Source organism: Myotis davidii, unplaced genomic scaffold (assembly GCF_000327345.1).
Source record: "Myotis davidii unplaced genomic scaffold, ASM32734v1 scaffold200, whole genome shotgun sequence".
In the NCBI taxonomy this organism is placed as follows: Eukaryota; Metazoa; Chordata; class Mammalia; order Chiroptera; family Vespertilionidae; genus Myotis; species Myotis davidii.
In genome coordinates, this window is record NW_006293700.1 from 6,738,008 (window position 1) to 6,751,418 (window position 13,411).

General features: G+C 36.6%; 1 protein-coding gene across 1 annotated transcript in view; it reads right to left on the reverse strand.

The window, feature by feature from the left end:
• ST18 (suppression of tumorigenicity 18, zinc finger) overlaps positions 1–13,411 on the reverse strand; it is a 125,764-nt gene that overhangs the window by 107,156 nt on the left and 5,197 nt on the right. Inside the window, exon 2 of the mRNA XM_015566292.1 lies at positions 9,474–9,547. The gene's annotated coding sequence lies outside the window, so the exon portion shown is untranslated. The remainder of the gene's footprint in view (positions 1–9,473; positions 9,548–13,411) is intronic.

Genomic DNA, 13,411 nt, shown 5'->3' on the forward strand with positions numbered 1-13,411 from the left:
AATTAATTGACTATAAAGGTCTGGGTTTATATTCTGTTCCATTGATCTGTAAGTCTGTTTTTATGCTAGTACCAAGCTACTTTGATTACTGTGGCCTTGTAATGTATTTTGATATCAGGTAGCATGATTCCTCCAACTTTATTATTCCTTCTCAAGATCACCATTGTTATTCAGGGTCCGAAGAAACCCAAAAGAATAATTCGAAAGACTATATGCTCATTGCAGCATTATTTATAATAGCCAAGGTTTGGAAGCAGCCCGAGTGTCCAGCAGTAGATGAGTAGATAAAAAAGCTATGGTAAATTTGCATAATGGAATACTACTGGGCCATAAAAAAGAAGAAAATTTTACCCTTTGTGACAGCCTGGATGGACCTGGAGAACATTATGCTAAGTGAAATAAGCCAATCAGGGAAAGACCAGTATCATATGATTTCACTCATAGATGGAATATAATGAACAAAATGAACTAGCAAGCAAAATCGAAACAGACTCATGGATAGAGAGCAGGCTGACAGCTCTGGGGTGGGGGTGGGAGACACTGAAGTATGATAAAAATCATAAAAATGGTATGTAGGGGAAGACAGTGATAAATGACCTGGAAATGCTTTGATAATGACTGCAGACTGTGAGCACAGATTTAGAGTGGTGACATGCTTAGTTTCTGAGCTAACAACAAGCTGAGTTTGAGTCCTAACTTGCACATGTACTAGTTCTGTGATTCCAAAATCGCATTTAATCTCCCTAATCTTCAGGTTCTTCATCCACAAAGAAGATACAATAACAGAACCTCACTCTAGAGCTGTGAGAATTACGTAAGACGTCACATATAAAAGACATTGCACACAGTACAAATTCTGTAAAATTATATGATCCAAAAAGAGATCAGTCCATAGGCAAAGCCCACAGATGGGTAGTACACAGTTATAACCCTTCATGGTCATGTGTAGATGAGATTAGTTAAATCCTTGGAGATTGAACAGTTCATTTTCTTTAAGAGAACATGTAATTAGTAGGAAAATTTGTTAAGTACTCACTCAAAAATATTTGTCAGTATTTTAATTCTATTATTTATCTAATTAGATACCATTTGTATATTGCATATTAACTCAATCTGCACAACTATATGAATCAGGGATTATTAATTATTCCTGTTTTCCAAATAAGGAGATTAAAACATGGAGAAGTATTTGCCCAGGGTCACACAGCCAATGAGGAGCAGCTCTGGGAATTGGATTCTAGCTCCAATGCCCATGTGTTTAACCACAACAGTCTCTCAACATCACAAGACAGTGATGCAAAAGCAAGGATAAACAGAAATAATATTCCAGTGTGGGAACCAAACCAAGGAAACAATAAATATACAACGCAATTTAAGACAGTGATAAGTACTATGGAAAATAATGTCGGCTGAGGATGGGGGTATACTTTAGTTTGAGGTCAGAGTAACCTTTGTTCATTCAAGAAAGAGTACAAGAACCGTGTGCCTGGAGTGAAAAGGGAGCCATTGTATCTAAAATATATAAAGAATGACTGCAACTCAGTAATTAAAAATGCGCAAAGGACTTAAATAAACATTTCTCCAAAGGAGACATACAAATGACCAATAAACACATGAAAAGATGCTCAACATCATTAGTTACCGGGGAAATGAAAATCAAAACCACAACGAGATACAACTTTACACCTGCAAGGATGACTAGAATTTAAAAAGAGAGAGGAGACAATAACAAGTATTGGAGAGGAGGTGAAGAAAGTGGACTTTTATACGTTATTGGAGAGAATATAAAATGGTGCAGCTGCACTGGAAAACAGAATGGAAGATCCTCGGATGATTAAACATAGGATTACTATATAATCTGACAATTCAACCCCTAGGTACATACCCAAGAGAAATGAAAACATATGTCCACACACCAAAAAAAAAAAAATTGTACACGGATGTTCACAGCATTATTCATAATAGCCCAAAAGTGGAAACAACCCAAATGTCCATCAACTAATGAGTGGATACATAAAATGTGGTACATACAATCAGTGGAATATTATTCTGCAGTAAAAAGGAATCAGGTACTAAGGCTTAAAAACAGTGTGCTCAATAAAAGAAGTCAGCTAGAAAAGACCAAAATATTGTGCGATTCCACTTACATAGAATTTCCACCATAAGCATAGCTACAGAAACATAAAGTAGATTAATGGGTCCTAGGACCTGAGACAGAGGAGGAACTGGAGGGTGATGGTTAGGGGGCATAAGAGTTTCTTTTGTGGGAAATAAAAGGTTCTAACATGGTGGTGATGAGTGCATAACTATGAATATACTAAAGACTATCTAATGGTGGGCTTTAAGGGGGTAAATTGTACATTTTGTGAATTATACACCATTAAAGCTATTTTTTAAAAAAATCAGGTGGAGCCCTAACTGGTTTGGCTCAGTGGATAGAGTGCCAGCCTGCAAACTGAAGGGTCCCAGGTTCATTTCTGGTCAAGGGCATGTACCATGGTTGCGGGCACATCCCAAGTAGGAGGTGTGCAGGAGGCAGCTGATCGATGTTTCTCTCTCACCAATGTTTCTAACTCTCTATCTCTCTCCCTTCCTCTCCGTAAAAAAATCAATAAAATATATTTTTTTAAAAAAAAATCAGGTAGAGCCCAACGAGTGTGACTCATTAGCTGAATGTCGACCTTTGAACCAGGAGGTCACAGTTTGATTCTGGTCAGGATATGCAGGTTGCAGACTCGATTCCCAGTGTGGGGAGTGCAGGAGGTCGCTGATCAATGATTCTGTCTCATTATAGATGTTTCTATCTCTTTCTCCCTCTCCTTTCCTCTCTGTAATCAATAAAAAATATATTTAAAAAAAATAACAGGTGGAGCCGTTTCATTTTAAGTGTGATGGGATGCCGTTGGACAGCTTTGAGCAGAGGAGTGAAAGCAGAGAAATCTGTTTCTAGGCTGTGGAAGTCCTCTGGGTATATAAGAAGGTGGGCTTTGTCTGGGGAGGAGGTCGTAAAAGTAAAGGGAAGGAGGACAGCTTGGAATTCTATCTCCAGGATCACCAGGAAAAATACAGAAAGAACGGATATTAAGAGCAGAAATGTATCTGCTGCTCGTGCTAGGATCCAAACTCATTACTCCCAACTCTCTGACACGCGTCCTCCGTGGAGAGAAGCCAATTCCTCCCTCTCCCACTCTTTGCCCTCCTTCCTCCATATGGCTCCAGAAGGAAGGATGTTCTGCACTTCCCCTTCACCCTTCTCCCAGGAAGAATCCCCTACCTCTTCTGGTTCTCACTAATATTCTGGGTTTCTATGCCACTATGAATTATAAATAACATTCAGGAGTGAGACAGAACCTTTTGCTTTTAATGGTATGATGCAAATGTAATAATTAGCAAAAACTAACACGTTAGAGGAACTTTCCGTCTAAAACATTTCAACAGAGTTGCTGCCTAATGTTATAGAAAATGTTGCTGCTATTAATTCTGAATGGTCTTAACCTCTCCTCTTGACACTTAACCAATGTATTTCCATCTGCATCTTTGCTCTGGTTGTAGTGGATGAGGGTCCCTCCTTTAGAAAATAGGCTCTAGTACCTTTGCTTCCTACTTCACTTTGTTTTTCTTTCATATCTTCAAATTTTTCCAATGTGTTATCTCTTGTGGTTCCTTCTCTTTAGTATAGAAACATTTCTCCTGCAATTATTACTATCTCTATGCTTCAGCATTAAACTTCTTAACTTCCCGTAGTCATTTTTTTCACCCTTCCTTCCCTATACAACTCATGGGCTTTTTGCTTTCACCTGTAATTCCACTGAATTTTCTCTGGCTAAAATCACCAGTGACCTTCTATTTGGTATGTCTACTGCTGCGTTTCTAGTCTATTTTCTGAGGAGTTAACACTATCGCTCAGTGTTTCCTAGAGAAATATTTTATGTTTTTGTTTTCTCTGACAATCCTGGCTTCAGCCTTTTCTAAATTCCTTCTTCGTCGGTCGCCCCTTTTCTACCTTTCCATTCAATATTGGTCCTCCCTGGGATACCTCATTTTGTTCCTCTTCTCACTCCACATATTCTCCTTAGAACCCACACATCCAATGTCCATCTTTCCATCCCAGATCTCATTCTTGAATTTCAGACTCATTGAACAACTGAATAATCAACATCACCTGGTTGTTTTTGTGCTCAATGTGTACATCATCTTTTTCTTCTAAATAACCTTTTCCTTCTGGATCTCTTATCTTGGTTACCCATCCATCCTGTAATCCAAGCCAGATGGCTGTCATTTATGACGCTTGTCCAGTTTTCAATCCATTGTCCTGGGCTTGCCTTTTGCATAGCACAGTCCCACTCTATTGTAAATTCAGTTTGTTTGTGTCTCCTGTTTGGTGTGAGATCATACAGTTCTTAAGTCTGTACCCTCACTGTTTGACACAGTTGCTCAAATGTAAGAGATTCTCAATAAGTTTATTAAATGGATGGATTCGTGAATCTTTAAATGCCTCTTCTCTGAAATCTTTCCAGAAGCTACCTCTAAAGAAAGGTGGTCATTCTATTCTTTGGGCCACAACTCTATCTTTAGAGTAAAAATAGAATTGACTATGTCTGGTGAGATTCTCTGGCCCCTCATACGTTAAGGCCAAGTGGCAGAGAGGAATTTCATGTGGTCACAGTCTACTGTTTTTTTGCACAGGCCATGATGGTACAAGCTTCCCCTATCACATAAACAAGCTTGGGAGAGCCTTGGTCCTCTACATTGGCCCATAAAGTCCTTGAACATGCCATGTCTTATATCCATTCTCTATACTTCTGGTACCTTCGAGGAACATATATATTTCTTAGTCAATTCATTGTACAGAATCTAAATAACCTCTTCACAATTTTCTAGTGCTGATATTTACTTTTTTGACTTCACTCTCTTGGCAACTTTAGTCGATATAAAATGCAACCATATCTTAAATCATATCCATAAAATACCTTAATTTCTTATGAATTTGATGTGGTATCAACCTAGGAAGAGTTCTATTGTGGTTGAAACTCCTCATTCAGACATCAATTCTTTCTTTTAACAAGCACTTGTGTGTTTCTCAATATGTTCAAAGTTTCTCTGCTAGATACTGAGAATAAGATAATTTTAAATAGTTTTCTTTAAAGGACTTTGGTCTGACCTCATTAACTTGACTCTTTTTACTTAGTATTATATTTTCAACAGGCTATTTGCAAATGATTTTTTTTAAAGGCTTTCAGGTTAATCTAAAATCATTTAAGGAAACTCTATGAGTATTACAACTGCTAATTAAGATCTAAAATAAAAAAATTGCCCTCGCAGGTTTGGCTCAGTGGATAGAGCATTGGCCTGTGGACCAAAGGTTCTTGGATTCGATTCGGGTCAAGGGCTCATACTGAAGTTGCAGGCTCCTCCCCGGCCCAAGCCCTGGTTAGGGAGTGTGCAGGAGGCAACCAATCGATGCGTTTCTTTCACATTAATGTTTCTCTCTGACTTTCCCTCTCTCTTCCAATCTCTCTAAAAATCAATGGAAAAATATCCTCGGGTAAGGATTAAAAGAAAAGAATAATAAAAACAAATAACTACATACTACAAAGTGTCTAAGCCTTTTGTAACCTGTAATCTATGTTTCCAAACATTATTTCGAGCAAAAGTGAAATAAGCATTCCCCCACAGAGGCCAAATGTGTGTGGTCCGGGCACACTGACCGTGGCCCTGGTGTGGAGTCTCGGACACACTGCAGTGCCTCTTCTCGGGGCAATCTTCTCAGCTGCTGCTCTGGTTGTGGTTGTTGTGAGAATTAAAAGAATTCACAGACATAAAGGTTTTACAAGAGTGGTTGGGTCTATGTCAGTGCTATCTTGTCATTATTATTATTATTATTATTATTATTATTATTATTGAGAAAAAACATTCTGCTTTGCACCAACATACTCAGAGGAAGAACTGAATTACCAGATGTTTCTAAGTATCTGTGTTGGTGCTCACAGAGCTAGTTTGGCCGAGTGTTTGAGTTTTAATATGATAGCGCTAAGGCTCGTATGGTTCTAAGAATGACCACTTCTGACATCAAGAGCAATTGGCAGGCTAAACAGGTACATCTTAGAGAGGTAGAGGAAAGGCTAGTGCTGTGGCTGAATTGTTTTTCAAATTCATGGGATGTTTTAATCATAAAAAGTTCATAGAGCTTTAGAATTTGAGGAATGAAGAGAGTCCAGGGTGCACCTACTGTAACCCTTAATGTGACAGATGTTACCTACAAGGGAAATAAAGCGATCCATCAAATCACTTCATCAGGATCATTTAACTACTTAATGACATTTCACTATGACTAGAACCCAGGTGTACTTGGGACACTGTTTTGTTTTGTTTTTCTTTTTCTTATAGTTTGTGCCCAGAGGCCATGTAGCGTCGGGAGAGATTAAAAGCATGGGTTTGGGGAACAGTTAGATTTGGGCTCAAGCCTCTATCCTGCTGGGGACCTAAGAAAAAACATCTTAATGTCTCTCAGTCCGTCGCTTCCTCTGCAAAAAGGGGTTTCAATGGAAATATTATGAGTATTAAATTATATATACATGTAAACAACACAGCGCCTGGCACAGTGTAAGAACTCAGTAAATGTTAAAGATTATTATTACTGTCATATATATCATCGTCGTTTGTAAAAAAAAAAAATCAGTGTTTGTACCCCAAATTCTTTCTGTTATTTGCCAAACTGTAAGAAATTGTTCTTGGGGCAAATATTTAAGGTGTGTGTGTGTGTGTGTGTGTGAGAGAGAGAGAGAGAGAGAGAGAGAGAGAGAGAGAGAGAGAGAGAAAGTTGGTGGGAGTGAGGGGTGGGGGGGTTGTGTATGTTTCCATTATTTGACAAAGACAAACCCTAGGGTCCTGTGGCTTCTCCACATTTCCCTCCGCCTACTTGCAGTCTGCTGTGATGTGGCCCAGAGACCAACTCTAACCTGTAACACCTGGCCCTTGGGCTTCCCTAGTTGATAGGTTGATAATGGAAGAAATATTTCCAAGGAAGTAAGTAAATCAGGTATGAAATGTTTGATGGTAGCAAAGAAGGGCCACAAGAAGATGCCTGCCATGTACATAATTTCATACAAAAATTCCGGTCAGTACATAATTTCATACAAAAAAAAAAAAACCACTTGGAAATTTGACTCTTTAAACCAAAAAGGCTGTATCAAAACATACAAACTCTTCTACAATCTAAAATCCATGGCTGGAAGGCAATCAGTTGAGTGTGAGAATTTCAGAAAAATAAAAACAGTGGAATATTCTATTCAAAAAATCTACTTAAACACATTTAATTTATTTGTGAAAACAAATGTAAGCAATATTTGGAAGGGTTTTTTTCATTTGTTTGTTTTGTTTAGACTAATGATAGAGCTTTAATCCCTAGGAAAAAAAAATTCCCAAATACATCATAGAAACTAGAATAATCCTTCATGAAGTCATAAGCAAAAAAAGAAAAAAGGAGAAAAAAAATAATTTCTCCTACAATTAAAAATACCCACAACAGCCACCCTGATCTCCATTCTTTCATTTCCTCAGGTCTGACATTCTGCAGATGACCGCCCTTATTTGTCCCTACATGTTTTCCAAAATATAAAAGTGAAATAGAGTCCCAAGGGCACTGTACTTGAAAGGTTATGAGAGTTAGAGAATTTTAACCATGCCTGCCAAATCAGCAGATGGCTTGTGATTATAATTATATGCATCAATAAAACGAATAATCTTTACAAAATTTGAATTTCTACTAAAGTAAGGGATTTAGTAAGCAGATGCAACAGAATGCATTTTCTTTAACCCTTTTGGTAGACACTGGTATCTCTCACACACAAAAAGATCAAGGGCTCTGTGCATAAAAGGTTGTATACTCTAATTTTTGCCCTCTTTCTACAGTAGTCATATTGTCAGCCTCAATCTTTCTTGATTTTATTTTCTTCTTGAGCATATTTCATCCTCACCCCATTTTCCTCCTTCAGAATAGAAATGTTAAAACTAATTCCCTACCATTGTTTGCTATTTGAAAGAAGGAAATTTAAGAGAGCTACACACCTTCATTCTAATTCACACCAAATATACTATAGAGACAAAAAAGCACACAGTAGATGCATCTTTTTAGCTGATAGTATTCTTTTACAAATTAGGTTTTCAATAACAAACTTGTTCATTTTTTTGTTTTCTTACTCTCTTTACTCTACATCTCAGGGATGAAAATACTATTTATTCCACTTAAATAATTAACCAGTTCATTTTGATCTGGTTCTGGATACCATGACAAGAAAACTAAGTTTCATCTCATGCCAAGAATTTACTCTAAAAATTGAGTACATATATGATACATCTAATAAAAAAGGATGAAGTGAGGTTTACACACTGGCCTTGAGCCATGTTTCTTTCATGAGGAAAACCTCAGCCTTTAGAAAATTAAATTAAACTAGCTTTGTGACTTTTAAGTTTTGAAAAAGGTGGAGAAAATGTACCACTCAAAAATTGCATACTTATTTTTTATGAAATCATAATGTAAGTGTTTTTCATGGAATTACCAAAAGTAACTCTTCATTATAATAGTATAGCTATTAAAATATATTTTACTTCAATAAACCAGCAAATACGATATTTAGGAATATTTGGAGAACATGTATTTTGTGCAGGTATCTCTAGCATTGTCCTATTTGCATTATATTAATCAAATAAATTAAAATGTTCTGATCTAAAAAGCTAGTATACTATTGTAATTAATACCACCTAATAGTATAAATAACTTACTAATAAGACTTTGAAGGCATTGGCAATTTTGTGGGCCAATGCAATTTACCTGAGGATATAAGAATTGTAGACCAGAAATTTTTAGCAACAAATTTCTTGCAAAGTTGTAACTTAAATGTATATGTCAAGTTACATAGAACAAATATTCCTACAAAAAATCTGAAGTGTTAAATCAAGAAAGTAATAAATTCTTGCCTGAAACTTTATAAATTTGATGCAACACTTGACAAACATTATTCAAATACTTGTAAAGAAATTCTGGTAAGTCTTAAAACTCACTGGAATGAAGTTTTAAAATATTCAGAAAAAAAAACTAGATTTGATAGGTGATGAAATAAAATAATACTTTACTTGAAATTTTCTTTAACCAAATATAAAGTATTAAAGGAAATAATCTAAGCCAAAACTCGAAATAAATCTCAAAGGAGCAGAATTAAGATATTAATTTTTTTAAAAGAATGAAGAATGAACTTAAATAATCTTAGTAGATAATAACCTTTTCTATAAATACTTCAGTTATAGATAAACCTTTTTGAAATTAGATGAAATTAAATATTTATGCTTATAGAAAGTTTAACTTGAAATGTAATGAAATTCTAATGAACACTTTTGATTTCTGTTAATAAAACTAAGCCTATTAGTCCATTTAATCACATATACTTCATATACATTTAGTATTTTTAACTTGTTACCTTAGACTTGAGCACTCAGTCATGTAAAATGGAATTTCCACAGTCCTTCAAGAAATCTCACAAAATGTAGGGCTCTGAAAGTAAAAACATGAGAAAGAGTTCTATACTGGTAGAAGCAAATGTGGAGGGAACATACAACATGATATTGGCCACTTACTGTCTCAAACTCCAAGTGAAAGTTAAAAAAACAACAACAATATACCCAAGGGCTGTGGGCACATTATTTTATTTCATTTTCACATAGATCATAAGGCAAGATTCATCTACCCTAACCCCCATCTCACAGACCAGGAAACCGAGGCTAGAGTAGTTAAATAACTTATCCAGGACTCCAGGTTTAGTAAATTGAAGAACAAGGTTTCAAACATATGAACTTGAGAAGAGGGTGTTGTAGATTCTCTTGTCACTTTTGTCACTTATATGTCACTTATAATCACTACCTTATTATCTAGGAAAGGTTTTCTAGTTTTTTAGATCATGGATCCTTGCGGGTAGGAATGAAGACCCTATAGCTCCCACAGCCCCTAATACAATCCTTTAAACCAAGTCATTTAAATAATACATATTTGTCAAATAAGTGAATCTGAATAAAAGTTTAGAAATACAAAGTTTCCTTCTATCAACAAAAATTAAGTCCCTCCAATTTCTTTTAAAAAGAAAGTTATCCATTAGATAAAACCATTTCCTTAGTGGTTTTCCATAGTTTAAAATTTTTAAATCTCTCCAATTCAGGACCAACATTAGTGGAAACAAGTTCATATAAACCAAAAGTAATGATCTGTACCCTCTCCTCTTAATTACAACAGAGCTCTATATATCTTTTCAAGAATGACAATTCCATTCCTGTGAAAGTAATTCTACTCAGTTATATCCACACTGTAAACAGATTTTAGTCAAGTTTGCTCACCCTTTGCTACACCGGTGAGGACAGGAGTAGTCATAGCCTTCCAAAGTGATTGCATGTTTTCTGAACATTTCACTCCTGTCTTAACATGCTGAACACTCAGTAACTAGAGAAAAATAAGCTAGTACATTTTGGAGTACACTTCACTTCTGAAAACATGAAATTCAAACTTAAAATGTTCAGCACAAGAACGATAATCTAATATATCTGTAAGAATGGCTGGTTGTATAACTCTGCCTTAAACTAAGATTGTTAGGTGGCAATTGTAGCTATTTCAGATAGCTTGCTTTTCCCATGATTGCTACCACATTAAAGGCATCATGATGAGATTACACATTAGAAAAATCTGAATTTAGTTAAGTAAAAGTACATGTTCCCTATATATATATTTTACTTGAAATTAACAAAACACTATTATTCCACTTACTTTACAAAATCTGTTTCTTTTAAATTCTGATTACTATAAACATAACAGAGTTAATAATACATACGTTATATACTATATACATATAGACATAAACAAATTAGATAAATAGAATGAATGTTGGGAACACATTTGAAAGAAGAAAAGTACTTTAAGATAAAAAAAAAAGAAAAAGAATGTGTGACCTCTAATCACCCAGATCATATTATGAACCTCTATTATGAATCTCTCCTAACTACTAATAAGAGTGACTTATTCCATATCATAACATTTCTGCATTCTTACATAAATAAAAATGTCTCCGTGCAACTTAGCAACTGATTTTTATAAAATATGGAGAGTTTTACTTCATGCACAGATGATTATGACATGACATTCTGATATTAAATGACAGTGTCGCTAAAAATTGAATCCTGACACTGATATGATGCATCCCAGCTATTTTAAAACACCACACTTATGTTAACAATACTTTTCAAATATTCTCAATGAGATTGCAGAGTTTGTTAAACCAGTGACAATCCACGCAGCTGGCAGTTTCCTAGAATAAAATGTTTAATTTACCTGAATTTCTTGTACCAAAATCATCCCCTCTTGAACTAAACATCCTCTGAGTACACAAGTCTAAGGCAGACAGACATTTCAGCGAGGCAAATAAGACTTTCTGGCAACTTCCTGTTGCCATATTTCTCTGAAAGCTTAGACTTCAATACTGCAAACACATTTTTCCCAGGGACATAGGAAGCCAATGCCGCTCAGTCTCAGACAGCTTTGATTTTTTTTCCCAAGTAAAGCAAGCAAATAACCGCTAATCCTATTCAACATCACAGATTTGCAATAATTTTATTTGCAGATTCAAGAGAAATAGAAATACACAAAGAAAAGAGGAGCCTTTATATTTTTTTTCATTTTGTTGTGTTTGATGATGAGATTTTTTAAAGATATTGATCAAGAAAATGATCATCCTATATATTATAGCAAAAATCTATATTAGCAGGTGTGATAATTTTATATTGACAAGAATAAACTGTACTGCACACATTCACACCCCAGCTTTCCATTTTCTTTTCAAAGCAGCAGGACTAACTGCAATCAAAGTTGCCGCATGCATCTGAAAGTTTTTCCCACCTGAACACACACACCTGAACGCCTGCGAAAGTACCGCTTCTCCGACAAACAGCCTATCCTCAAATCCAGGTTCACTGGCCTTTTGGAGTACACTTTACTTTGGAAATGTAAAAAACTTTTAGGTACCGGTAAAGCAAAACAGCAAGAACAACAACATAAGAACACGGAGCAGTGGAACAATATTCTCAGAGTGATAGCAAAACCCCTTCATTCTGACCTACTTGTCGAGAGCCGGGCTCTCAGCCCCACGCGCGGTTAGGCTAAGATTTGTTCGACTTTCTCCCTAGGGCTTAATTGCCAGACTGACTTACCGGTGCCTCCTAGCCTTTGTTCTGCCTCCCTCGCTGACATCAGGGAAGCAGTGATGGAGAATAAAGCAGGGGTGGGCCGGGTTCGTCCAGTGTTTGTGTGGTTGTGTGGTGTGCAGGGACACTCTGTGACACTCTGGTGAGCTGCTAAGCTTTTTTTGTAGGCTTTGTGTCATTTACTTAACGACCAATCTCATTAGCTGCCAGGGTACAATGGGCTGATGCATTTTCTATGTACATACTCTACACAGTGACCCTCAAGGTTGCCGAAGGTCTATTTAATCAGTCAAATGCTGAATATATTTGCAGTAAATCACTAAAAAAAAGAGAGAGAGAGAGAGAGAAAGAAAGAAAAAACGGGACTACAGAGGTATCCTACAGGCTTACTACTTACTATTCACAGGTAATAAAACGATACATATTTAGCCAAAACAAGGCTAGAAAAGGCAGAGATGGAATAGCTAGTTTGCCCTGGTGACCTTAATTTTAGGAAACTTTCAGAATCAAAGGTATTTTCTCTTCACACGGAACCCAGATTTGAAATTTAATTTCTATCTTAGTTTAATCATAGTAGCCAAGCAAAATAAGAATTGCTTTCTTTAGCAGTTTCTCCTCCCTCCGAAGTCACCCCCACCTCCGTCCTACCCCTTGTCCAAGCAACCTCAGAACTGGCAAAGTTGCATTTGTGCCCTCTTTCAGTTATAAGGTAAAAACCCTTTTAGCTCCTATGAAAAATGAAAGGCTGAGAGCCCTATGCATGACAACAGCTGTCCATAAGTATCAGGGAGAGTTCCATTGTCCGGCTTGTCCCTGGGTAAAATGAATACTTTACAGCAGAGGCTGTTCAGCTTGGCTAAAGAGTGTGGGGAGAAGGGGAGCAGGTCACTGGAGATTTCGCACACTAATTTAATCTGGGAAAAGGACAGGCTCTGCATCTCCCTTGAACAGACTGGCAGCAATCTGGGCCCCCACAGAACTATCTCCTTTTGCCTGCGCTCTATTTATTCCTTATCTCTGTTTACCAACCGCTAGGTCCCTTTCATTCACACCACGAGGCCGTTTTCCTACTATCAGTCAGCAGCTGACACTGTGGAAGAGCCTCAAAGGCAAAAAAAAAAAGAGAGAGAGAGAGAGAGAGAGAGAGAGAGAGAGAGAGAGATCAACAATAAAACAA